This window comes from Lynx canadensis, chromosome A3 (genome assembly GCF_007474595.2).
Source record: "Lynx canadensis isolate LIC74 chromosome A3, mLynCan4.pri.v2, whole genome shotgun sequence".
Lineage (NCBI taxonomy): Eukaryota > Metazoa > Chordata > Mammalia > Carnivora > Felidae > Lynx > Lynx canadensis.
The window spans coordinates 94,597,695-94,625,359 of record NC_044305.1 but is presented as its reverse complement, the minus strand read 5'-3'; the positions used below and the strand labels follow the sequence as shown (position 1 = coordinate 94,625,359).

At 36.1% G+C, this 27,665-nt stretch overlaps 1 protein-coding gene across 3 annotated transcripts in view; it reads right to left on the bottom strand.

Annotated features, from left to right (window-relative positions):
- Nucleotides 1-27,665, bottom strand: part of CTNNA2 (catenin alpha 2) — a 1,119,678-nt gene that overhangs the window by 1,068,508 nt on the left and 23,505 nt on the right. The window lies entirely within an intron of this gene.

Genomic DNA, 27,665 nt, shown 5'->3' with positions numbered 1-27,665 from the left:
AATTTAGACACACTTAAGAAAAAACTGTAAGCTCACTATGTTAAAAACTTTAATGTGCAATACTAAGGTGCTACAGACTACTGTAGTGAGGTGTAAATTAATTTCACTTTCGTCCCATGAAAATCAATGCAAATATGCATGGTCCACAGAGTAGGATTTCTAAAATAAGCTAAGAATGTGTATGCTCCTCCATTTAAAAAGAAAATTCAGTCCTCTTCACCTCTCCCAGCTTAAAATATTGTCTGTCTCCTAAAGAACCTCTATTAAAATGTGTCAATTATCACCTACTAACTATTGATAGTTCACCCTTTGGAGACTGTCCTCCACTGAGCTATATTACAGAATATTAAGTAGCACAGAGAGGTTGGACCAGAGTTTCGCATTGGCATTTATTTTTTTAAAAAATTGTTGAACCTTTACAATTACATAATAAAACCAATAAAATAAAATTTAACAGGACATTTTTAGAACATTGGCTGAACATTCACTTTTTATCACCTCTATCAACCCTATAACAATGCTAGCTGCATTCCCATTTTGAGTAATGGTAAAAGTAGGTGATACATTCATAAGTCTACATGTGGCAGGGCCAAACTGGGGTAGAGGGAAATAAATGCTTCTTGCACTATCCCCATTGGTGCACTCTTGTCAGAGTAGGCTCCAGAAAGGCTTCTTGGAGATGGCCTCCATTATGAGGAGGGAAAAGAGCACTGACCATGCCCAAGGTCAAAAAAAACCTGTAATCCAGGAGCAGAAACATGCCATTCAATCTAGCCTGTGATTGCATCTCATATGATTACTTTACATTACCAATGTATAATTTAGCCAATCACGCTGTTACCAAATTAATGAAAACTAAGTACATGTTGCACCAGTATACTTGCTGAGTTCTACATAGTATAATTATGAGTTGGCTTAAAGAACAATATGTGATTCAAAGGCTTGTCCACATTTTGCACAAGGTTTTAGAAGAGAAATTCATAAATTATATGGGAAAATAACTATTTGCATCATTATACTGAATTTTACATGCCTATTTTCCTTATAGAGCAAAATAAGATCATTTTGATCAAATAGGAACCATGTCCCACCCCTTAATAATGGGTTTATAGACCACAACCCACTGGAGACCAACAATGATGTTGAGAAAAACAGGTGCAATCTGAGCACCATAACTATACCCTTCCTTACACATACATCTGATAATGACTCAATTAATTATAGTGTATGATCTTGATGGTTACATGTACAATAAACTCTTATTTAAAAAATTATTTTTCATATTGAGGAGACAAAGGGCATGTTATTACCTAGAACTTGGTGGGTTTCCATCCAGACCAAACAACTCTGAATCCCATCATAAATTATACCAGAATAATGAATATATTTTTGTATAAATATGTGTGTGTGTGTGTGTGTGTGTGTGTGTGTGTGAGAGAGAGAGAGAGAGAGAGAGAAGAGAGAGACTCAAAAGAGAAAACAACATCGAGAGAAGGAAAAAATGTACAGATCATTATTATTAGATGGAATTTTTTTCTCCGAATGTGTAACAAAACAGTATCTGCAAAATATAATTAATCACACACCTGATCATGTCAGCTGGATTTGCACCTCACCCATCCTATTCAATGTACTATACCATGAATAAACACACTCTTGGTATGGGAGTGCATATGCTGTTTGTATATTTTGTTACTCACATTCATATCTTAGAAAAGAGCCATGTCTTAGAAAATAAGTTCATTAGTATTTTCATTCTCTCTTTCTCTCTCTGTCACACACACAGAGAAACAACACAATTTTAGCATCAAACAAGGATTCCAGCTTCTTTAATTGAGATGTAACTCCAATTTATGTATGTACTCTTTCAAATTAATAAAAAAGAAAGTGTTACCATGCTGCTCAACAGCAATTCTCACATATGCATAAGTGCATGAGTGTTGCATACATATGTAAGTATTATATATACATATACAAAGCTTTTCTTTTTATACCGCAAATGTGTTTCCCAAAGGAAATCCATAAGTGTCAAGGTTAAACAAAATTTTATAGTTCAGTTAATAATAAATCATATTCAGATTGTAGACCTGAAATGCTGGCTAATGTTTTATTTTTTTTCTAGAATTTTTATGACCATAGCTATCAATTTTTGTTCAGACTGATGGTCTCCAGCTAGGTACTTTTCCTTGGTCTGCATTCACAGAATTTAGGGGCTGCAAAGTCCTATTAAGTTTTCAGCCAGAGAGAGACTAAAAAATCTACTTTTCAGCCTGGGTGATTAAGAACTAGCAAGTGATTCTACTTAATTATAATACTATTTTAAATCACAAATTTCAAATTGGCAATATAAATGTTATGGTAGTTAATATTAAAAATTAATATTATTTCAAAGCTACTACAATGTTACTGTAATCTAGGCAGTGTGGTACTGGCATAAGGGTAAATATATAGATTAATGAAATAGAATTGAGAGTTCAGAAATAATCCTTACATTTCTGGTCAATTGACTTTAGAAGACCAATAGTACTAAAACAGCTGGATATTCACATGCAAAAGAATGCAATTGAACCCCTAACTCACATCACATACGAAAATTAACTAAAAGGGATCAAAGACCTAAATATAAAAATTACAACTACAAAAGTCTTGGAAGGAAATATAGACATACATCTTTGTGATTTTGAATCAGGGAATTGCTTCTTAGTTATGACACCACAAGGTCAAGCAACCCAAATTAAAAATAGATAAATTTCAGGGGCACCTGGGTGGCTCAGTCGGTTGAACGTCTGACTTCTGCTCAGGTCATGATCTCTCGGTTGACAGGTTTGGGCCCCGCATTGGGCTCTGTGCTGACAGCTCAGAGCCTAGAGCCTGCTTCGGATTCTGTGTCTCCCTCTCTCTCTGCCCCTCCCCTGCTCATGCTCTGTCTCTCTGTCTCAAAAATAAATAAAAACATTAAAAAAATAGATAAATTTGACTTCATTAAAATTTAAAAAAATGTGTTTCAAAGGACATCATTTAAAAGTGAAGACAAAAAAAAAAGTGAAGACAATCCACAAAATGGAAGGAAAAATTTGCAAAATATGTATCTGATAAGGGTCTGCAAAACAATCAATGTGATTCATCACATCAATAAAAGAAAGGGCAGGACCACATGATCCTCTCAATAGATGCAGAGAAAGCATTTGACAAAATACAGCATCCTTTCTTGATAAAAACCCTCAAGAAAGTAGGGATAGAAGGAGATCATAAAAGCCATTTATGGAATACCCAATGTTGATATCATCCTCAATGGGGAAAAACTGAGAGCTTTCCCCCTAAGGTCAGGAACAAGACAGGGTGTCCATTCTCACCACTGTTATTCAACATAGTATTGGAAGTCTTAGCCTCAGCAATCAGACAACACAAAGAAATAAAAGGCATCCAAACAGGCCAGGAGGAGGTCAAACTTTCACTCTTTACAGATGGCATGATATTCTATATGGAAAACCCAAAAGATTCCACCAAAAAACAGCTAGAACTGATCCATGAATTCAGCAAATTTGCAGGATATAAAATCAATGCATAGAAATCGGTTGCATTCCTATACACCAATAATGAAGCAACAGAAAGAGAAATCAAGGAATCGATCTTATTTACAATTGCACCAAAACCCATAAAATACTGAGGAATAAATCTAACCAAAGAGGTGAAAAATCTATACACTGAAAACTAATATTGACAATATATAAAGAATAATTACAACTCCGTAATAAAAACACAAATACTTGATTTTAAATGGGCAAAGGATTTGAATAGACATTTTTCTAAAGAAAGCATCAAATAGATAATAAGTACATGAAAAAAATGCTCAATATCACTGGTCAGTAAAGAAATGCAAATCAAAACCACAATGAGATACCTCTTTATACTTACTAGGATGGCTATGGTCACAAAGATGGAAAACAACAGATGTTAGCAGGATTTGAAAACTGGAACATTGGTGGAGGTAATATAAAATGATACTCACTTTAGAAAACAGTTGGGCAGTTGTTCAAAAAGTTAAATATGAAATTACCATATGACCAAAATTCCACTCTTAGATATACACCCAAGAGAAATGAAAGCATATGTTTACAAAAAACACACGCACTAATGTTTATAAGCAGCATTATTCATAATAACCCAAAGTAAAAGTACCCCAAATGCCCTTCAGTTGAAGAATGGATAAATAAAGCGTGGTATATCCATATAACAGAATATTGCTAAGCCATAAAAATAGATGCTCATAAATGCTACAACATGGATGGGCCTTGGAAACGCTATGGGTAAGGAGAGAAGTCAGACACAAAAGTTCAAATATTGTATAATTACATAAAATGACTAGAATAGGAAGTGTGTAGAAACACAATATAGATACTGGAGTTGGGTAGAACAGGGAATAGAGAGTATGTTTAGGAAGCCTTCTGGATTTAGATAGTGGTATGGTTCCACAACTTTGCAAATGATTTTAAAACTACTATATTGCACATTTTTAAAGGGTGAATTTTATTTTATTTTATTTCATTTCATTTTTTTTAAGATTTAAAAAAAAATAAGTAATCTCTACACCCAACATGGGGCTTGAACTCACAACCTGAGATCAAAGTCACATGCTCTTTCTGCTGAACAAGCCAGGAAGGGTGAAATTTATAGTATGTTAATTATGTCAATAAAAACTGAGAAAGTAGCATTAAAATCATGAAAATTTGGAACAAAATACAAGGAAGTGAAATCTGGGATGCTTCTCCATGAATGTCCAGTCCTGAGGTTGAATAAATAGCTCCTTGTGAGCATTTCCTCATAGTTAAGGCACTTCTGGGATACAGTCACAGGTCAGCTTCTGTCTATGACTCGTTGATCATTTCGTGCTTTTAATTCTTTTTCTATTATATGCACACTCTATTCTCTTGAATTGAGGCTTAAGAGATCTATCATGTTTTGCCTTTCCAACATCCATCCTCTTTTCTTCCCAATAGCGAGAGTATAAAAGAGACAAAGTCACACCATTATCCATCCAGCCATCCACACTTGCCACATTTTCCAGTTGTTTTTCCTACCTTAGAAGCTAGCAACCTGAATCAAAGCCAATTTTGATGACACTTTTACAGTTATGTAACAAACAGATTCTTCCAAGTCTATTTCTATATTTTAAGTGTGTAGACATTTTCACCCTGCACATTCACAGATGGGTCCCTCTGTTCTTTTCCATAACAACCAACCTGCTAATAGAGCTGCTACATTCAACCTCTGGTGGTCTCTGAGGACAAACTTTTTAACTTGTAATTTGTCTTCTTCTATCTCCATTTCACTGAAATTCTAACCTCAAAGTTTGCTAATGACTTCCAAATTGCCAAAGCCAGTATATTTTCCCACTTTCTAACATAAATGTACTTCTCCGAAGCACTTGATCCTGTTAAATGCCACTTTCTCCAAGTTGTCATTTTCTCTTTTAACAAAGTTAAAAAAAATCTGTAACTGATCTCTATCTACTGTTTTGTCCCAAGGCACAAAGGTTTTCTTAAAATAGTGAGACAGACATGAATCATCAAAACATACATACCACACATTCACTAGTTGTTTTTTCACAAGCAAACTAACTTCTCAGAGTCCCATTTTTCCCCCTATAAATTGGAGATCTCCCAAGGTTTTTGTAAGAACGACATGAGACATTGTATGTAAATTTCTTAGCAGTGGCCTGCCACAGAAATGGTAGTTTTCATAATGATTAGTGTTATTTATTTGTCACCATCATCATAATCACTATTATTATATTCTCTTGTATAATAATCAACTTTAAACTCTTTATTCCCCATTCTGCCCTGCTCTCTCCTCCAGCAACCTTGGAATCCTCTGCTGGATGGAGATCCTGCATGTCCTCCTATCCACCCCCTCAGTCTATCCAAAGTGCAATTAATCATCTCTGTCAACAACCATTAAACACCACTGCTTCATGATGGCATCACCATCCTCTCAACATCCGGTTTGAAAGCCTAGTGTCGGCTTTGATTCTTCCCTACCATTAAGAAAAGAATTTGTTTCCAAACTTACTCAACTGTATCTCTGTAACACCTCCTGAATGCATCCTCTGAGGCCAGGCCCTCACTGGATCTCACTGACATCAGTGGTTCCCAGATTTGGCAAATATCACACTCCAAATCCAGATCGTTGGCATTACCCCACACCTTCCAAATCATAATCTCCAGAGTAAGGCCAAGAAGTCAGTCAGAGTGAAAATTTTCCAGTGGATTAGCATAAACTGTCAGATGTAGAAATCGATGGCATATACTAGGGAAACAATCTCTGACAGTCTAACTCTAAGATCAGCTTTTTTTAACGTTTCTTCTCATCCAATATTGCCAGGTATATTTTCCCAAAGTTTAGCTTCCCAAGTACTATCCTAAAACATGCTCTACCTCTCTACTGCCTACAGAGTAAAGTTCAGTCTTAATTATTCAACATTCTTTCATCCGAATCCTTTTCAGTATCTACAATAATAGGCACTGAGTATATGAAAACCATTAAACCTTTGAGAGGCAAAAATCTGAAGTTGGCAAAATAGAGACACAGGGTTTGGGGGAGACAGTAAGAGTGGAGATGATGAACACAGTCATCTATTCAAGGTCTCTAACATGCCAAATAAAAGATCTACAACTGAAACCAATTAACCTCCTTATCTTGGCATTCAAAGCCTCCACTCTCAGGCTTCACCCTTACTTACCTAAGTTCCAATCAAAATGAATAGTTCCCAAATTTTCCACAAAAACTGAATTTTTCTGTATAGAAGTTTTGGCTTAAGTTTTCTCTCTGGCTAGAATGTCTCCCCATACTCTCCCATTTTCTTGTGCCCATTCCTTGTCATCTTCTGTGTCTGAACTACACCAATTCCTCAAATGAATTCTTCCTGTTAGTTTGAGCTATGTGGAACTGAGTGCCTTGTACCCTATATAATATTTTATATTTGTTAGCTTTCCTATTTATTACATCTTTCAGTGACTATCTGAATAATGCATCTTTCAATGAATTCTAACAAAATTTACCATATACCATAAATGCTTGTTTAATTAATGAACACAGATAGATAACTAATATGCACATAATATCTGAGTTCTGATACCTAATAAGAGCTTTATCAGATGAGAAAAAGTTCACTAAGATGGCATTATCAATATAAAGTGATGGCTGATTAAGTTATTAATAATAGGACAAGGAATTATCTCTCATCACTAAATGGCTAAATCAGTCTGGGTACTAGTGCTATGTCTAATAGTAAGTTGGCAACAATTTATATCCATGTCTAATTGTGAACTATGCTTTCGCTAGCCTAGGAAACTACCTAAACATGTCAAGAATATTATCTAACTTTCTTGAGAAAATCTGTACAGAACTAGAATATGCAAATAATGACGTTCTGGTCTGAGAGGGAGAGTCTCTGTGTGAATATTTATATATGTTTACATCCAAATATGTAAACACTCTAGAGACTATTTGCAATGCTGTGAAGTGAGCACCACATTTTAAAACAAAACAAAACAAAATCAATCTCAAGCCTCACCAGGAAAATGCTATGCACAGCTAAACAGGTAATTCTACTGAACTGAAAGTTTTCACTTAATTAGGTTTAGTACCACAGTAGTAAGATAATACATAATAGGCGTGAATGCCATTTGAGGAGGCCAACCCTATGTAGAACACAGCTGCAGAGCAGATAGTTAATCTATACATATGAACCTAGGGTAAAAAGAAAGAAATTATATCATAGAGTTTGTAGTCACACTAGTTCATATGGAATATGCCACCATAAGCCTATATACATCATTTGAAAAGCAAAATGACAGTCAGAATTAAAGAATTAACATAATTTCTTAGGACCTTAGAATGTTCCGTAAGAGTCCGTCATACTCAGAAAGTAGGTGACTCAAATTTAGGTAATAGAATGTAAATGAAACCATTAGAAAGGCAATGGGTGGCTCAGTTGGTTGAGCATCCAACTTCAACTCAGGTCATTATTTCACAGTCCGTGGGTTCGAGCCCCGCGTCGGGCTCGGTGCTGACAGCTTAGAGCCTGGAGCCTGCTTCAGATTCTGTGTCTCCCTCTGTCTCTTTCTGCCCCTCCCTGACTCAGTCTCTCTCTCTCTCTCTCTCTCTCTCTCTCTCTCTCAAAAATAAATAAGCATTAAAACATTTTTTAAAGGCAATGAATTTTAAAATAAACAGGCAAATTATACGTATAGGTCATTTTTTTAAGGTAACCTTAAAAGTGAATTACATTTAATGTACAAATATGCATTGCTCCTAGTTTATCTAAGATGTCTCTTATAGATACTGGCTTAAATTCCAACATTCAGAGCTCACCCATCACATTCTGTTCCCAGCTTCTCAACTGATAATCACCAAGGACAATACATAGCAAGAAGAAAAACACTGACATCAAAATTAAGAAGGATACATGAGGCCCTGAACTCTTTCTACAGGCAAAGATTTCAGGTTATGAAGAAAAGAAAACTCAAGGCTAACTCAGTCAATATTTAAATTTATGTATCCAGGATTACCATGAGCATAGTCAACATAAAAATGACCCATTCACTAGTTCCACCCAAGGCAGAACAAGAAAGAATGAGCAGCAGCTAAGATTATGATTACACATGAGAAATAATTCCCTGATTACTGAGTGCTATTAGGTTCTAGAATAGTCTTGCAAAAAAGTCTATACAGTTTCCATCTCTAAAGATCTTAAGAATCAGATATATTAGGGGCACCTGGGTGGCTCAGTCAGTTACATGGTCGTGATCGCATGGTTTCGGGAGTTCAAGCCCTGCATAGGGCTCTGTGCTGGCAGCACAGAGACTGCTTCGAATATTCCCTTTCCCTCTCTCTCTGCATCTCCCCCACTCATGCGGTCTCTGTCTCTCTCAAAATAAATAAATAAACTTAAAAAAGTATTTTAAAAAGTCAGACAGATTATATCTATGTAGGGTGACTTAACCCAGAAAATAGAGATAAGTAAGTTTGTTGACTCACAAAGGTCCTTCTGATATTATGTTATACACTTACAAACTGGTTAAGTCAAGAAAACTTTTACTAGAATATGTCTCCAACAAAAATAAACATTTCCAAACAATGTTTTGTCATTTAATCCTTAAAAACAATCTATGAGATAAATACGGTCCTGTGTCCAGATCTAAAAACTGAAACTCAGACAGAGGTTACAGAATTAACATTAGGGGAGTCTGTATTTAAAGCTAGGTTTGTCTGGCCTCAAATCCCATTTCATTGCACCATTTTACATGTAAGCAAACAAAGGATGTTAATACTTGGCTTCCTTTACCATAACAGACAGGTAGGGTATCAGAGGCTACATTTCCAAGCATTAGAGACCTTCAAACACATACTTATCACACATCATTTGAGTGCCCAGTTTGTGCACAGCAATATACCAGTGGATTGGCTCCAATTCAAGCACAATGAGAAGTCATCATTACCATGTATGTTTGAAAATGCCCTAGATCAAAAAGGCAACCATGCTTTCTACTTTTCAGAAATAGCTGGGGTCAGTAAAGGTTGCCCCTACAAATCTTCTATGAACCAGATAGAATTATTTGGAAGGAAATTTCTGATCATCAGCCATGGCCTCATCTATAACCCTGACCAGTTCTCAATTAAATGCATAAAACCTTGTCAATAGTGGCAGGACATGTTAAACGAGAGAATTGGGACAGCTCAATATAAACCTACTGTGTCAGTCTGTTCAGGCTGCTATAAGAATATACCACAAACTGGGTAGCTTATAAACAACAGAATTTTATTTCTCACAATTTCTGGAGTCTGGAAGTCCAAAATCAACATGCCAGCAGGGTGCCAGAGGGCTGGTAAAGGCCCTCTTCCAGGCTGTAAACTGCTGACTTCTCTCTGTGTCTTCACATGATGGAAGTCGTGAGCTACCTCTCTGGGACCTCTTTTATAGGGGCTTTAATCCCATTCATGAGGGCTCTGCACTCATGACCTGTTCACCTTCCCAAGGCCCCACCTCCTAATACCATCACATCAGGCATTAGTATTTTAATACAGGAATTTTGGCAAGTCAAAAACATTCAAACCATAGCACCTGTCATTATTGCCAGAAAAATAACTCCCAAAACCTGTTCTATGAAGGATGCATCAGTAGAATCTTCTATTTACATAAAGGAAAATGCACTACTTAATCAGAAAAAGAAAGCAATGATAAATTAACATACACGAAAGGGCTATGGCCTTATTCTCTTTGAAACTTGAACCTAATGTGTCTTAATAATTAGGTTAAAAAAACAAAGAGATCTTTGCACAAATTGTAATGGCCCAATTTATAGAATCAAAAAGGTGTCAGAGCAAGTAAATTTCTGAAATTTCAATGACAAATTAAATTCAGAAAACAGCCAATGAAATACTTACATTTTTCACATTAATTTACTTAGTGAGCTTTGTCTTTGCAAGAAGCTGCATGAACTCCTTTCTTTAGTCAAGGTCAATGGGCAACAGAGTGAGTTGTGTTTAAAGCAGGAGCTCTTCTCTTCTGAGTAATTATTGTATTAATTGACCTTGGCAAAACCCAATGTGAAATACTGCTGCCAAGTGAAAATTACACACAACTAAGAATGAAAAAGTCAATGCTTTAGTCAGAATTCTATCTATGACAGAGAGAATACAGTTTCATATAAACCTGTTTCTTAAAGATATTTCAATAGTATTTGAGAATAAAATTACACATTCAGAAACTATTCACATAAAAGAGTTGAAATGTTAAAACAAAGATTCCTTAAATGAGATGGTTGATTGCTTCTTTTAATTGTAGAATAAATTATAGTAATAAACCCATATTAATGGGAAACTTCCAACATGAATGAGAGGTTTTGAAGTAAAAATCGTTTTCATTGTTTACTGTGATGCCAATTTCACTGTCACGTTTCCCTCCTAGCAGTGAGTACCTCTCCACTCATAGGGAAAGGCCCAGAATGCAGGGTGTTTTCTCAGCTACTCTATACTCCAGTACATGATGCCCTTACAACAGTTTTCACGTTTTGCTTTTGAAAAGGCAAAAGTAGATTTGTTAAAGAGGAAGAAAAGAGATAGGAACAGATGTTTTTGTTTGTTTGTTTGTTTTTGTCACCTACACGGATTAAAGAACTGTTTCCACTTGCAGTCAAAATTTGCATACAAAACTAGGATGCACAAAGGAATGGGCACTAGGGCAAAAAGCACTATCCCACAGTCAGATCTTCTCCAACCTCCACTAAACTCTCAACCAACCAGTGACAATGTGCCTCGGACTGTCCTGGCTTCTCTGGTTTTCATCTCTAAAATGAGCAAATGCAATTATATGATTTCTAAATGGTCTTTAAAACACTCTGATACTACATAATTATAGGTTTAATATCCATTGCACCCTATGGATTCTGCTTCATGCCTATTTTGGACAGATCAAGGCAAAGTCACAAAGAAACAAAGCAAAAGTTGAAGAAAAGCAAGACTATAGAATTATCACCATTTTTGTTACTTACAACGTAAGAATAATAACCACTATTCTCTGGGGCTGTTTTGACAAGATTAATTTGGATAAATAGAATGTCTAGCGCAAGCTAATGCTTTGTATGAGATGCATTGAGTCTCCTGTCCTAATGACCTATTTTCTACTTTTTATAAAGGTATTCATATAGGAGCCTCAAAAATTTAATGGAAGTTGGATGCAGAATCACTGGGCTATTTGGTTCTGGCAATAGGTATGTCAAAACTACCTCAATAATTAAATGTGTCAGTCTCTCTAGAAGGTAACGTCTAGAATTATCCCAAAGCTGATATCAGTGTTTCTGTAGTACGGTGTACAAAATTATATTTTATCATTTTGTAGCATATACCCTGTTTAATGTTACAGAGTCTGCATACATACTTTTTCCCTCCTAAACAATCTTAAAGAAGGTATTTCCCCCAATAAATGCAAACTAATGTTGAGTAGTTTTCCTCAAACAACACTGCAAAGTCATTTCACTTCAACATATAGGAGGCTATTAATGTTGTTTCCAATACATGGTCTCAGCCACTAAAACAATGTTTCATGTACCATCAGGCATTAATGTTTATGAAGAAGGGCCAGCATATGAGTAACAAGCAATTCCCATACACTTTTGCTAAAGGTAGCAAAAGCTTTATATTAATAGTATGACATGTTGAAGAATAAGATCAGATATAACCATTCAATAACCAAAATCTCTTCACAGACACATACTGACAAAGAGTAATAAATACTAAAATAGACACAGCTATATGAGCAATTGCACATTTCTCTCATTTCCTAAAGTAATAATTTTTATTCATTTAAATGTCCCTCATTGACTTGAATCATCTCATTATCACAGATCCAATGTACTCCATTCATACACTTTTTAGGCAATAAACCTATGGTTAATATTCTCTATAAAGGCCTGTAGGTTTAATAGGAAGGGAACAGAAGTCTCTGGAGGCGGAGCTCACTTCCAATTGTTACCTTCCCACTAAATAGGGTAATGACTGTGGGTAAATTACTTTAATTGAATATGTTTCATTTTATTCATACTGTATGGACTAAAAGTACTTCTCAGAGTTTTTGGAACAGTCATCCACACAATTGCTAAGGTCCCTAACCTTGCTCACAATGTATAGCATTTGGTATAGAGTTAAGTAGATGGAAGGATAGATGGACGAATGGATGGATGGATAGATGGATGGATTGATGGATGGATGGATATTGTACTCAATGATGTTATGGTGATACTACAGGGGCTATTTTTGAACATTTTAATATTTGGTCTTGTCATCTACCTTACTTCTTTACTTATATTTCATAACATCCTGCTATCACAATTGGGCTATGGTTTTGGAGTGGATGCTGGGGTATGCTTCTTAGATCCCTTTTCAGAACTAAACACTCAGCTTCTCCAGATTCCAGGAGAGATGTCTATTGTTGGCTTACATCTGAGTCCCTCTCTGGAAATTGCCCTTGACTGAAGGAAGGTGCCTTGCCACAGTTATGCCTTCTCCCCAGGGGAAGACTGCATCCAGTGAGTGGACCATTTGGGGGTCCAAAGATCTTATTCTTCTACTTCAAATAGAACTCTGAGGAGCCATTCAAACATCTGAGCTCCCAATGGGATCAGGTGAGGATCAGTCAACCATATAGGAGAGACATTTTGAGGAATTTGAGACATTGATAACTAGGGACTCAAAAGATCATTATGCCCCCACGAACAAGAGTATTGGGTATAAGGGAGTTAGATAATAAATACAGTTCTAGTCCACTCTGGTTCATGTGGCTCCACTGGGTTTATGCATCCAACCAGTGGTCATTCATGGGTCCCTGAAAGTTTAATTGAAAAGAACATAACTTGTAGACAGAACTCCCAGTTTGGCTTATTGTCCTTTAGGACAAAACTACTAGAGAAGGGAAGTCAAAAAGAAGTCTTATTACCTCTCTCCTTGTTCTTTCAAGATAGTATACCAAAAACAATACCTGTTAACAGGGGAATAGCAGATATTAGTGTGAGCCTTAAAGTTCTAAAGGATCCAGAGCTAGTGACCCCCATCATATTCACATTTAATTCACCAGTCTGGCCTCAACAAAACCATATGGGTCCTGAAAGATGACAGTAAACTATCACAAACTTGACCAAGATGTAACTCTAATTGCAGCACTATCAGATATAGTATTTTTACTAGAACAGATGAACACAGACTGAAGTATATAGCCACTGAGCTGGTGAATAGATTCCTTTCTAACCCTATCAGAAACTATATTCAAAAGCCACTTATTTATACATGAAAAAGAAAACAGTAAAAGTTTATGGTCTTGCACTACGGTTATGTTAACTCTCTTATCTTCTGTCGTATTAAAGTCTGAAGGGGTCTGAACCATCCAGGATGTTCTGAAAAACATGGCATTTGTCACTATGTTGATGAAATTAAGTTAATTAGACCAGATGAGCAAGAAAGAAAAAAATGCTTTAAGTTCTACTGGAAGCATATTCCACACTTGTGAAAACATATGAAGAGCAGTATGGTAGTTATGAAACCATAGGAACTGGACAATAAAGGTCCATCAAATGCATTTAAGTTCTATTGTTTTAAAAAAAACACTCTGTTGGCCAAACCAGGTTTCTAATTCCTATATTCTAATATCATTTTTAAATAAACTGAAATACAGAAAAGGGAGTTTAAAATCATTAGGGCAGAATTTAGTCTTACCTAACTTTCTGAATAGGTGCAAAGAAGTTAAGTCAGAGTTCTGAAATGTTAGTATATTTTACATGACCTTTGGACACATAACCCTTATTTTCCAACAGATCTTCATTGGAATGAATAGCCTTTGTTTTAAAAGAAATTCCTATGGGGGCGCCTGGGTGGCGTAGTCGGTTAAGCGTCCGACTTCAGCCAGGTCACGATCTCGCGGTCCGTGAGTTCGAGCCCCGCGTCGGGCTCTGGGCTGATGATGGCCCAGAGCCTGGAGCCTGCTTCCGATTCTGTGTCTCCCTCTCTCTCTTCCCCTCCCCCGTTCATGCTCTGTCTCTCTCTGTCCCAAAAATAAATAAACGTTGAAAAAAAAATAATAATAAAAGAAATTCCTATGCAGGTCGACAGTACTGGGCATGGATCAGCCTGAGTGCCTAAGAATGAGGGTTGGGTGTAATATGGAGAAGACTGCAGCCGCTGGCCCCTGGTTATATATGAGTCAGGTCAAGGTGAAGGAACTGTGGGGGCAGGCCAAGCCACACTGAACCTGGCTCAGTAGGAAGTATAGCATTCTCAGGTAGGTCCACTTACTCAAGAAATCACCATAAAGAAAGAAGGAGGAATGGAAGCTGAGTTACTAACTGTCTAGTTACAGTCATGGGTGACGTTTAAGGATGTGGTTGTAAACTACACCAAGGAGGAGTAAAAGCAGCTTTATACTGCTCAGCATATTGCATACAAAAATGTGATGTTTGAAAAATATAAGAACCTGGTTTCCTTGAGCCACTGACTTTCTAAACAAATTTAAGTCCTCTAGTTGGAAAAGGCTGAACAGTCAGGGCTGGTAAAGAAAAGAATTCAACAAGACACCTGGTCAGATTCAGAGACTGCAGTTAAAGTTAAATCCTCAATTTCAAAAATAGCATTTCTCAAGATAAATAATTCTATGACATTAAAATGGAAGAAATAGTAAGAAATATTTCTAGGTTACTGTCATTAGGAATTAGAAATGTAAAGACACGTTGGACAATTATCAAGAAAATGAGGAGAGATATCTGAGGCAAACTGCATTCACCTAAAAGTAAGTACTTACTTAGGAGAAAATCTGTGGAAATGGTGAATATTGAGGGGATCATATTGTCTTGCTCAGCTAACGCTGAGGGAATTGCTCTGTAAATATGACACACATGTTAAAAGTTGAAAATATAATTTACTTCCCTGGACAATGAGAAGACAATGTAAATAAAAGTCAAAAATGTTATCACATCTTTTGTTGGAACATTTACCCTAGTCAATTTGCAAGAACTCCAGCAGGAGATAAACTCTACAAATGACAGTGATTACTCTTTCATTCATAGCACATCCTTTGGTCATCTCAGGATATAAATAAAAAGGAAAATCTTATGAATGTAAAGAATATGCAACTGGAGTTCTCATGACATTAGCATCACATAAATCATATTGGCGAGGAAAAAATGAATGTAAAAAATGTATAAGTATGTCAAAAGACTTTAGCTCCTTCTCTTGCTTTTCTTGTGTATTGGAGAACTCATGCTGGAGACAAACTATATGCCTATAATCAATGTGGGGAAAAAAACGTTTTCCTTTCCCATGGCTATAGGTTTATTAGATAAAAGATAACTCATACCAGAGAGAAACCTTATTAAAGTCCTAATTGTGAGAAATCCTTCGAATAGGAATTCCAACTCATTACATATCAGAGAACTCATACAAGAGAGAGTGCCTATGGATGCACTGAATTAGGGAAGTTTTAAGCCAGAGATTTCATAGCATAATGCATTGTAGAATTCACAATTGTATGAAACCATATGAATGTGAAGACTGTGAAAAATACTTCAGTTGAAAACCTCACCTTTTTTCACATCAAAGAATCCATGCTGGAGAGAAATCATACAAATGCCACAACTATGGATAATTCTTCAGCCAGAGTTCTGTCCTAATTTCACATACAAAAATTCATATGGAGAGCAACTATAGAATGTTGTCTATGTTGAGAAGACTTCACCCAAAAGAATAGCCACATTATCAAACAGTGCATATTGAAAGAGCCCTATAAATGCAATCAATTTGGAATTATCTTCAGCCATAATTCTCTGCTTATTACTCTTGTTAATGGCTTTGACCTCATTTAGGTATCAGAAGAATTATATTGAAGAAAACACTTATTAATATAATGAATCTGTAAAATCTGTCAACAAGAGCAATAACTTTATTTTGCATCAAATAAATCACTCTAGAGAAGACCTCTGTCAATTTAATCTATGTATAAGTATTTAAAATCACGTTATTACCCCTACTGTACACTACGGAACTGATTCTGGAGACACACACACATACATACATACACACACACATACACACATTTCAGCATACAAATATGTCAGATTTTCTTCTCAAAAATTTCATAAATTCCTACAAAAGTAATTGTCCTGGAAGCATTCTTTTATTTCAAATTTTTATTAAATTCTAGTTAGTTAACGTACAGTGCAATATTAGTTTCAGGAATATAATGCAATGATTGAACAATTTACATACAACACCCAGTGTTCATCATTAACAAGTGCCCTCCTTGATCCCCATCACCCATCTAACCCAACCACCACGCCCCTCCCTCCATCAACCCTAAGTTTGTTCTCTATCTTTAAGAGTCTCTCATGGTTTGTTTCCCTCTCTCTCTCTTTTTTTTAAGTTTGAGAAGAAACCATTAAGTAGACAAATTGTTGTTGATTAGGCCCAGCTTATTATCTTCTCAAAAAAAGATAAATAAATAAAAATGCTACCATAGGGAGTATTGTTGCTGAGAAGGCTAAAAAGTATATACAGTTCTTACAATAAAAGTTGGGAAGTAGCATTCCAGTGAGTTAATATACAAATGTTTATTTGACTGCTAACCCTTTGGGACACTTCAATAGATTTTAATCTGTTAGATGCATCTGCTCTAAACCATATTTTAGTTAGCAGCAAGGAAACGTAAAACAGAGATGCACATTTACACTACTCTTCTTATCCATTTTAAATATATTTTCACATGTAGAAGAAATGATAAAGTATCTATAGATAAATGAGCACAAGTAATTTAGTAAATAAAGAGATTATAGGGAAGTTTCTTTTTTGTTGTTGTTTTTAGTTTTTATTTAAATTCCAGTTAGTTAACATACAGTTTAATAGTAGTTTCAGGTGTACAATTTAGTGATTCTTTTTGTTGTTGTTGTTTAGTTTATTCAATACAACTGAAATAACACTTTGAATAAAATGTTCGATATTTTTAAAAAGATAGTTTGTCTATTCTAAAGTCAAGAAAGCCTGGATACAACTTACTACGAAATATTCCTGTAATAGCAAATGGTTTTAAGGTCATAGTTAGAGTGCTACTCCCTGAGATGTTTTAAAAGCTCCTGAGAATTTAAAGAACACAGTAATTCTCTGTAATCTGAGACCTACTAGAAACATTGGACAGTTCGGGGAAAAGCCCCATTCAAATGAGAACAGGTACCTGGGCAATATCTATAGTAATTGTGCACATATGATTAAAACAAACAAACAAAAACAAACAAAAAGCACTGTGTAAGCTGCTCCCCACCCCCACCCCCCACTTCTCCAGTTCATCTTTATGGTGATAAAGAAAGCATAGTTAAGAGCAGAGCCTTGAACTTTACAGTCCCGATTGAAACTCCACCTCTTCCCCTAACTAGCGGGATAATCTTAGCCATGTTACTTAGCTTCTCTGTGCTTGAATTATACATGTCCTCCTTTCTTTAATGGGATACTAACAGTCCCACAGGATCATTGTGAGTATTAAACAAGTAAATAGATAAACAGCTCAGGATATCAGTGTCTGACATGTATTAAGTGCTTTATAATTACTAGCTGTGTTTAATGTCATTATTACCCTCACATAATTTAAACTCACTTGAGAGCAAGGGATTAAACAAATTTTCTCTCTCTCATGTAACACTTGAAATGTAAGCAGTTCATACTTGATGGGACTGCTTTATGTCATGGACCTAGGCTCCTTCTATCTTGTTGCTCTGGCATCTTCAATAGGCAGCTTCCATCTTGGGCTCTAAATCCCTTCACCACAACTCAGCCCAGCTTGTGGGTAGCAGAAAAGAGGAAGTGGAAGCTTGCCTCTCCTCTGTAAGCATGGGGCCTGGAAGTTGCACACAACACTTGATTGGACATAACTTAGTCAACAATCATACCTAGTTGCAAGGGTTAATTTAAAAAGGAATGTGAGAATTGGGTATGGGGGCTAACATACTGTCTTCAACAGTGCTATTCTATGAAGCTAAGTTTAAATATCATGCAGATATTTGGAACTAAGAAAACACCTGAGTCTGCATGGTCTATAAGACTCATGTTATATAGGCTTTAAACAAAAATTTATAATGGAAACTTAGCTACAGTATTGCATACACAGTGTTGCACACACACATACAGTATTGCATACACGGTGTTGCATAAAAAACATAATATTCATGAACATGGGATATTACTAGCCATCCAACATTATTGAGAGGGTCAAGTGACATACCGTAACTAAAGCAAACATTCCCAAGTAGGCACTCATATAAGTTAATTCTCTTCCCTTTTATCTTCCTTCTGGATAGCTCTGGCCTGTTGCCACCTTCAGGTTATAATAAAGTAGAACCATTATCTTATTCTCCAACTGGAGCAGAATGGGCTTCTCCCTGGAGACCACATTGGTACTCTTCAAACAGAATCTTATGATTGACAGCCACTTGATTCCTATCCAGATGTCTGCTTATCCAAGCTGGGAGTCCAGAGCTCAGCAAAGGAATGCCAAGGAAATATCTCAATAAGGCCACTTGGACTCTAAATACATGCTAAGCAATTTCCTTGTGTGACCCACAGAATTTAAGAAGTCATCCATCTACATTCTGGGCCCCATGTAAAATCCACCCTCTTAATGTCAACATGAAATATCTCTGAAGGCATATACATTCCTACCAAGACACTGAAAACTAGTCTAGCTATGCCCTTGAAGTATCAAAAACTGCTTATCAACAAAGCTATCTGAACTTGTCTATATCTTCTATGCTACAAAAGACCACTTTGCAGTAGCATCCAATATAGGAACCAGAATCTTGTATTCTCAGAAATACCCCTACTTGATGGAATTAATAAATTCAACTTTGACCCATTCCCTTTATCCAAAAGTGGTTTCAACTGTTTCACTTACAAAAAAAGAATGTCATATTTATACATTCTCATGCCAAGAAAGTGACTGTGTGCTATAAACCTTAAGCTCATGAGATTATGGACTGACATTTCTGGATGTGATTTATAACTCAATTGATGTATTCCAACTACTATCCCATAATTTTTCCACAGAAAAATTCCCAAGCCTGGATCTTCCTGACAACTTTTATTAACTCTGTATTGGTCCAAGAATAACAGCTGTCTTTTTCTACTTAAACAAAAATTTAAATTAAGTAGTCTTAGATACCATATGGTTTCACTCTTATGTGGATCCTGAGAAGCTTAACAGGAACCCATGGGGGAGGGGAAGGAAAAAAAAAAAGAGGTTAGAGTGGGAGAGAGTCAAAGCATAAGAGACTGTTAAAAACTGAGAACAAACTGAGGGTTGATGGGGGGTGGGAGGGAGGAGAGGGTGGGTGGTGGGTATTGAGGAGGGCACCTTTTGGGATGAGCACTGGGTGTTGTATGGAAACCAATTTGACAATAAATTTCATATATTAAATAAATAAATAAATTAATTAATTAATTAATTAATTAAGTAGTCTTTTTTTTTATTCCTTAATATTTCCAAGTTACTGGTTTTTTTCTTTTGTTTTTTTAATATGAAATTTATTGTCAAATTGTTTTCCATACAACACCCAGTGCTCATCCCAACAGGTGCCCTCCTCAATGCTCATCACCCACTTTCCCCTCCCTCCCATCCCCCTTCAACCCTCAGTTTATTCTCAGTCTTCCAAGTTAATGTTAATGAGATTTTGATTTTATAACAAAGATATAGAATGGACCTGGTAAAACAGATACAATGTGTTATTTCCCAATAGTTCTGCAATATTGTGTACCTTATAAAATCCCTTCCATTATATAATCACATTTTCATATATTGTCATCAATAAAATAACCTCTTCATTTGCTAGGCAAGTATAAAACCAATGCATTAAAAAAGGTCTAACTAGGTGGATGGAAGCAGTTGAGTTATTGAAACCAAGTTGGTAGGTTGAAATGGTCAAAACAAGATAGTCAATGAGTCAAAAATAGTTATTTCCCATTGATTTTATAACTAGCCAGTCACAGATGCCTACCTCACCTTTACAGACATTAAGTATTCTAATTAAGGAAACACTAAAATTTGCATATTAGTCTTAAGAAGAAGGGTACAATAATGCTTGGTTATTGAAATGACGATGTGAGTTCACATCTCAAAGTTAAAAAAATTAATGATCTTTTAGAGGATATCCAACCCATAATGATGTCTTCTTTGTCCTTTTTGGGTATCATGGGTTATTTTGGTTTTGTTTTTTATTGGTTGTTGCAAGCTTCACAAATACATTTAATGGAAAAATAGGAATATGAAACTAGTTAATAAAAGTAATACCAGAGATCTATTATTTTTAAATATAAAAACAATTTAAAAATTGAATAAAACTTTTCTCAATTGTCCATAAAACATCCAGGTTAATTTCAGACCATTCATTTAGCATTGCAAGCTAAAGTGTATGAAAATATACCTTAAAGAAAAAACAGAACATTTATAAATGACTGAAGAGGAATTAGAAATTTTTAAAAACAAAAGAATTCTATTCTTAAAACAGTAGAGTATGCATGAAACCTATTCTGATATTCATTAAATTTACTAAACTCTGTATTCTAAATATTTGAAAAAATTTCTAAATGGCACATTAAGGACAGAAATGCATCATGATGAAAAAAATGACATTAAAATATAAATGTTCTTGGGGCGCCTGGGTGGCTCCAGTCGGTTAAGTGTCCAACTTCAGCTCAGGTCATGAACTCTTGGTTCACAAGTTTGAGCCCTCTGTCCAGCTCTGAGCTGACAGCTCAGAGCCTGGGGCCTACTTCGGATTCTATCCCTCCCTCTCTCTCTGCTCCTCCCCCCCCTCCCCGACACACACACATACTGTCTTTCTCTCTTTCTCTCTGTCTCCCCCTCAAAAATAAACCATACACACACACACACACACACACACACACACACATACACATACACACAAATATATATATAAATATTCTTGACAGGATTTTTAAAATATGTTTGACAAATTTACTAGGAGATAGTGAGACTGTCATTAGAATAAATAAGTGTGTGCACAGAGGATTTCCAAAAGTAAAACAGCTACATTCTAACATTGTTGGTAATGGTAAAATAATAATTTATTGATAGTGTTTAAGGCACTATGGTATAAATTTTATACACATTATCTCTAATCCTTATAACTCTATAGGTTAGTATTATCTCATTTTTCAGATAAGTAAATCCGGTGCTCATTAATGTATATTAAACCTGCCCACGGCTAGGGAGCAATGGAACTGAGATTAAAATCTAGAAGTTTTGCTCCAAAGTTCAAGAAGTACAAAAATTGGAGACATTCTGTTCAAAAGTGCACAACTTAATTTCAATACTTTTAATTCATAAGAACAACAACAAAAAAAGTCAAATAATAAATACAACAAGGACAAATGAGTTTTGCTGCTTAGGTTTGCAAAACTTCTAACATGAAGAATCCTATATAGAATAGTTATTTTAGAAAGAACCTTTTCCTTTTAATGTCAGCTACCATAACAGCACATTTTGTAATACAAATTCTTTTCTTTCCATATTGAAAGATTGATGATAATAGCCTACACAGGGGGAAGAAAATGGGGGCTAATACGGGCACTAGGAAACTATAGCAGACAAACAAAACCCTTCAGGCCATCATGGCAAGTCTAATGGCACAGAGAACATTCACACAATTTATAGTACTTTTGGTCTAAAGGGTTAGGCATATTTCAATTGTAGAAATATAAAGCATAGTTTTTTAAAAGCTAAAAAAGTAAAAGAAATTAGAAGGCAGAAAGCTTTCAGTTGAATAGCGTTATTAGTTTTCTAGCATTATGAAAAATTATCACCGTGAGTACCAGATCTAATATTACATAAAAATTATAAAGATTGGGAAAATGCAAATTTCAGATGCTCTCAAAGGTACCATTCTAGTAGCTGAAGCACCAGGCACTATATTATCAATTTAGTCAACTCCTAAGCCATAAGAATTTGGGCTAGATGGTAAATATGTCCACTGTGTTACTAAGCATATCTTCAGTACATAACTGTATCCTTGTCATAAACTTACAAGGTTGAAAATGTTGACATTTTCATAGCTAATCATAGCTATAATTTTAGATTTAATACCTTACAACGAAATGCTCCTTTAGGACATGTCTCACGGGCATTTTACAAGGTACAAAATGCGAATCACAAGCAAACAAATGAAAACCCTTTGATCAATACAACATTAAAATTACACATTTAATCACACCAATCAGAAAGCTATTAAGTAAAAGCTACCAATTTTGTACTCTCCAGAGAGTATTAAGACAGTGTTAAGATGCTCGAAACAGCTTCTTCGGTCAAACCTGTGGTAGGTAGGAAAAACCGTCAATACTAAAAAAGTATTCAGGAAAAAGAAGAAAAAAAAATCCATAAATTAAATGGTGTCCAGAAACTACACAAAGCAAACTCATAGAGTCAAATTTTTTTTTCAGTTTATAAAGTGACTTCATTAACATTTAAGAAAATTGAGTCACATTTGATTCACTTATATATTTACCACAAAAATATTTGCTTTAGCTGCATTGTAATGAAATCATGTCGTTAGTGTACTAATTACAAATACATAGCTATTACTTAAAAATTAATTTATCTTGTAAAGCAGCTAAAGTAATGGAAAACCATCCTGTGGAAGCAAGAGGCGTTTCTGCCACATTTTAGGAGACTCCAGTGTAAAAGCTTACAGAAGTTCAGTAACTTGGCTAAACTATTAAGTGGCAGAACCAGGATTTGGCCCCGGAGTCCACATCCCTAACCACTAAGATAAGCTGCCTCTTTTGGAATGGCCCAAACCCACCCCAAAGACTTGACTGTCATTCCCACACACTCTCTTTATCTTACTCATTCCCTTTTGTGATAGAGGTAGAATTGTTATTTAATGCAACAAATATTTATATAGACTCCTGGGAAACAACAGTAAGCAAAAGCAGACATAGTTCCTGTTCTCAGGAAGGCTGCAGTCTGGTGGACAGGACAGGCATTTTGAATAATTATGCAAATGAGCAGACAACTGCTAATTACAATAAGTGCTATTAAAAAAAAAAAAAAAAGACAGGTTCTCTCAGAGCACGTGACCTGACCTGGCCTGTGCAGGCATGGAAGTTTTCCCTGAAAAGTGACACTCAGCAGGAGCTGTAAATACCTTGTCATTTACTAGAAGAAGAAGTGGAGAGCTGGAAATTTACAGTCCCCCTAATTTCCATGTAGTTGTGGCCAATCTTGTTTATTGATATAGGAATGAGAGGACTAATTAGAAAGAGCTCTAATCCATATCTCAGGAACTTCCAAACAATGTCTGCTTTGAGGGGTCCATAAAAGGATAATGAGATCACAGGATGAGACAACTGAAGGCAAATACAGCCAAGTCACAGGGAGCTGAGGTAGGGTGGTGTCAAGGTGGCATTTCCAGATCTCCTTTCTGCCTCTCCTAATAAAGCCTTCTCTTACCTCTAGCACTTGAGCTGTTCTTCTCTAGGAAGGCCACGTTCTAAACTCTCTTGTATTGTGAAGGCCAACAGAGTCAACAGAGAAAGTAAAAGTTGGAACAATTACAAACAGAGCAGAAAGGCTACTCCTTGCCTTTTGCATGCCTCACTCCCATTAATATCTTTCCCCCATAGTGTTGGTTCTGTTTTTTTAATAACAGCAAAACACTAGTGACTCACATTCACCATATGGTCCACTTGGACTCCCAGGTCTCTGTCTGCTGTACTTGTGCCTGCCTAGCTAGTCTTTTCTTACCATTATCTGTGCAATTATCTGGATGTTTTCCTGCCTCAGAGAAACCTGGATTTATACTTATTGATCTGGACTGTGATGTTGGCAGATCACTTCTCCTCCAACTTACTCCATTCTCAAGCATTCTGCCCTCGTTCTGGTCCCCACAAAACCTCACCTGACTCATGGCAAGAGCCTCCTAATTGATTGCTCAGCCGCCACCTTTCCTGATTATGATCCTCTCTTCGCACAGTCATCATGTCACGCTTCAGACATTAGAACACATTAAGTAGACAGCTTCCCCCTGCATAGAAATGAAGCCCAAATCCCTCAGAATAGCATTCAAAAATCTTCTGCTTCCAACCTTTCCCCCCACCACATTCTGACCCCCTATGATCTAAGTACCAACCACACAAGAGGCCTCAGCTCCCCACAACGTGTTCTGAGCTTGTTTCCTTTAGTTCATGCTCACCACTGCTCTAGAATGCCACTGCTCCCAGCCCTGGCTGCTGTCTCTAGTCTCCAAATCTTCTCAATAATAAGGTCCTAATCTGTATTTTTCCCATGCACCCTGTTCAACATGTCTTTCCACGCACTGTGTTTCCTCAGTATTTTGTGGCACTATTCTAATCCAAAAGTTCCCCAACAATCCTAACAAAATACCATGGCTGGAATAGACAAGACTGCCTGCGCAAGTTCTCAAAAAGAACAACAGTGGGGAAATTAGGGGGAAAATAATAACTTTAGACTATAAAAGTACAAGAAGCAAAAGGTTCTCAAAGATACCTCTTTTAGATACACTGTGGTTAAAAGTATACTCTGACGAGTCTTTTTTTTTTCTTTCTTCAAATGATCCTCTTTAATTGTGATAGAATTACTGCAGCAGCAGCACCCTTCCAGAAGCTTCTATGTCCATAATTCTTAGTTATAAAGTTTGAAAAAATTTTTTTTCTTTTTCTTTTTTTTCTTTTTCTTTTTCTGCCTTATTTGGTGTTTTACAAATTATCCTGCTACTTCAAAGCCTGTTTTTGTGACCCTGATTTTATACCTGTATATTGAGTAAATGGAGTTGAAATAGCAATTGTCTGTCTTGGCATAAACATGGTCACCCATTTTTTTCTACCAGAAATTGAATCAATAATTGTTATACTGTCTTATTGAAGGAACCAGAACTATTCATATGCAAAATGATCTTAGATTTTTAATTTGGGAGTATAAAATGATAAAACCCTATTATCCAAAACCTCCCTGGTATCAAAGTGAGTTGTATGCTTAACTTCCCCTTGAGAGGAAAACAGATACACAGTGGGAAATTCAATAAGTGTGTGCTGAGAAGAATTATTACATTCTTCTAGGATGTAAATGTAACTCACATGGTGAGTATTTATGATACAAAGGCAAAAGCAGTTCTGATGGTTCCTAAGTTCTATTTTCATGTGATGAGGGCAGTAAATAACCATTGCTGCAGGAAGAGCCCTTGGATTTGAGCAAGAATGAAGACTGGTTACCAAGACTGATTTGGTTCCTAAGGGACAAATACCTTGTTGCTCGGCCAGGAAGCTAGTCCTTTTCTACTCAGGTTGGGTTTCCTAAGGTCACATATGTGATTCCTCTCACCACGATTGGAAAACATAGAAACAAATATCCCGAACATAGATATGGGCACCATACGAGCAAAGGCATCAAAGGATCAAATGTAATGTGAGGGTATGAGAGAGAGCATGAAGTAACAGGAAGGCAGGAACAGAGCACAGACAGAGCATTCTAAGAGAAGAGATGGCAAAATCCCAGAATAGAAATCTGGAGGAAAGCACTGAGAAACAAAATAGGCTTATACATTTTTGGTTCAAGGGATTATTAATTTCTATAAATGGTGAACATTCCATGACAAGGCAGATTGGTGGATCAAGAAGGTCAAATCATTCAGCTAAGCAGTTTTTTTCTTTCTTTCTTCCTTTTTTTTTAATTCACCAACAGAACTACTTTCTGTAGGTTTATTTTTAGCCCTCCACATGCACATAAAAAGGGCAGTGACACTGCAGGGAAGAATGGCCAATTCAGCTGACAATGACAAAGCGAGCAACATGAGAATCCCAGGTGAAGAACAAAGATAAATACAATACCAAGAGATGCAGATGCAACTTACCACTAAAATCAATGGTGCAAAATGAGTGGGAGGGGATTAGCTGAAAGCGAATGTGTGCATGCGTTCACACATATTCCTGAGAGACACTTATGTGCATATGTTAATCACTCAAAAATCTTGCTATAATGTTTTCCATATTGAACAATATTACTAGTTAAAAATATTTGTTACAACTTTGCACGTTAAAAATGATAATATAGTAGGAATATCTGAATCTCTTTGGATCTTACCATTTCACTATGAGGCTGTACATCAGCTAGGATGGTCTCTGGAAGAATGTGATTGATTGAATCTGCCCACACTTTTCCTACCAATCTGCATAGTAACAAATCATAGAGTTAGCACCTTAATAGGGATGGATATATAATCAAGATCAACAGAATATGGGTGATGCTTTCACCTGATTAATTCCACTACTCAGCTCTTAACTAATTAAACTACAAAAAACCTAGGTACTCAGGAAAGAAGGCTAGAGACGTGAATTCAGGTATAGTATTCTTTCGCATCTCTAACTTTTTGGCAGACACTGTTCAGCACCCTATCACCTTGGCCAACCATTCCAGGTGTGGCCTCTCTGAAAATTATCTGTCTACAATGCCTTTCTGCAAGAAGCTTGAGTACCAACTAGTTAACATGATAAATGTCTGAATCTGATGAGAACTTGAGAGCTGTTCACTTATGCATCCTTTGAGACATCCCGACAACATTAGTGATATTTTATGGCAAGGCAGGTCCAATCATGATAATTGGGTGGGCATTTTCTCAACTCTTCAACAGAGTTGACAATGTGCAGCTATGAAGGAGCCAGAAGAAACAGAAAATAAGAATCTTGTTTTTCTTTCTCTTCATATTTGATCCATCTCTTCAAATTTAAATTCTGCTAGCATTTATATCTGATAAGAAATCATTGTTTATTTAAAAAATAAATATATATATATGAAATTTGTCATTATAAAGACAGATCTAAGAATATATGACTTAGAAAGGTGCACAAGTGCAAAATGCCCAGCTTTTTCCTGATTATAAATGTTTATTTCTGATTATAAAAGCAAAATATGTTCATTGAAAGAAAAAAAAGCATACCCATTTTTTCCCAAAAGAAGTATTTGGGAGTTTTTATTTACTGGTATGTAAGAATTCATTAACTATGAAATAGATTGACTTTGTCATGTATTTTAAATTTTTTGCATGCATAGTTTACTA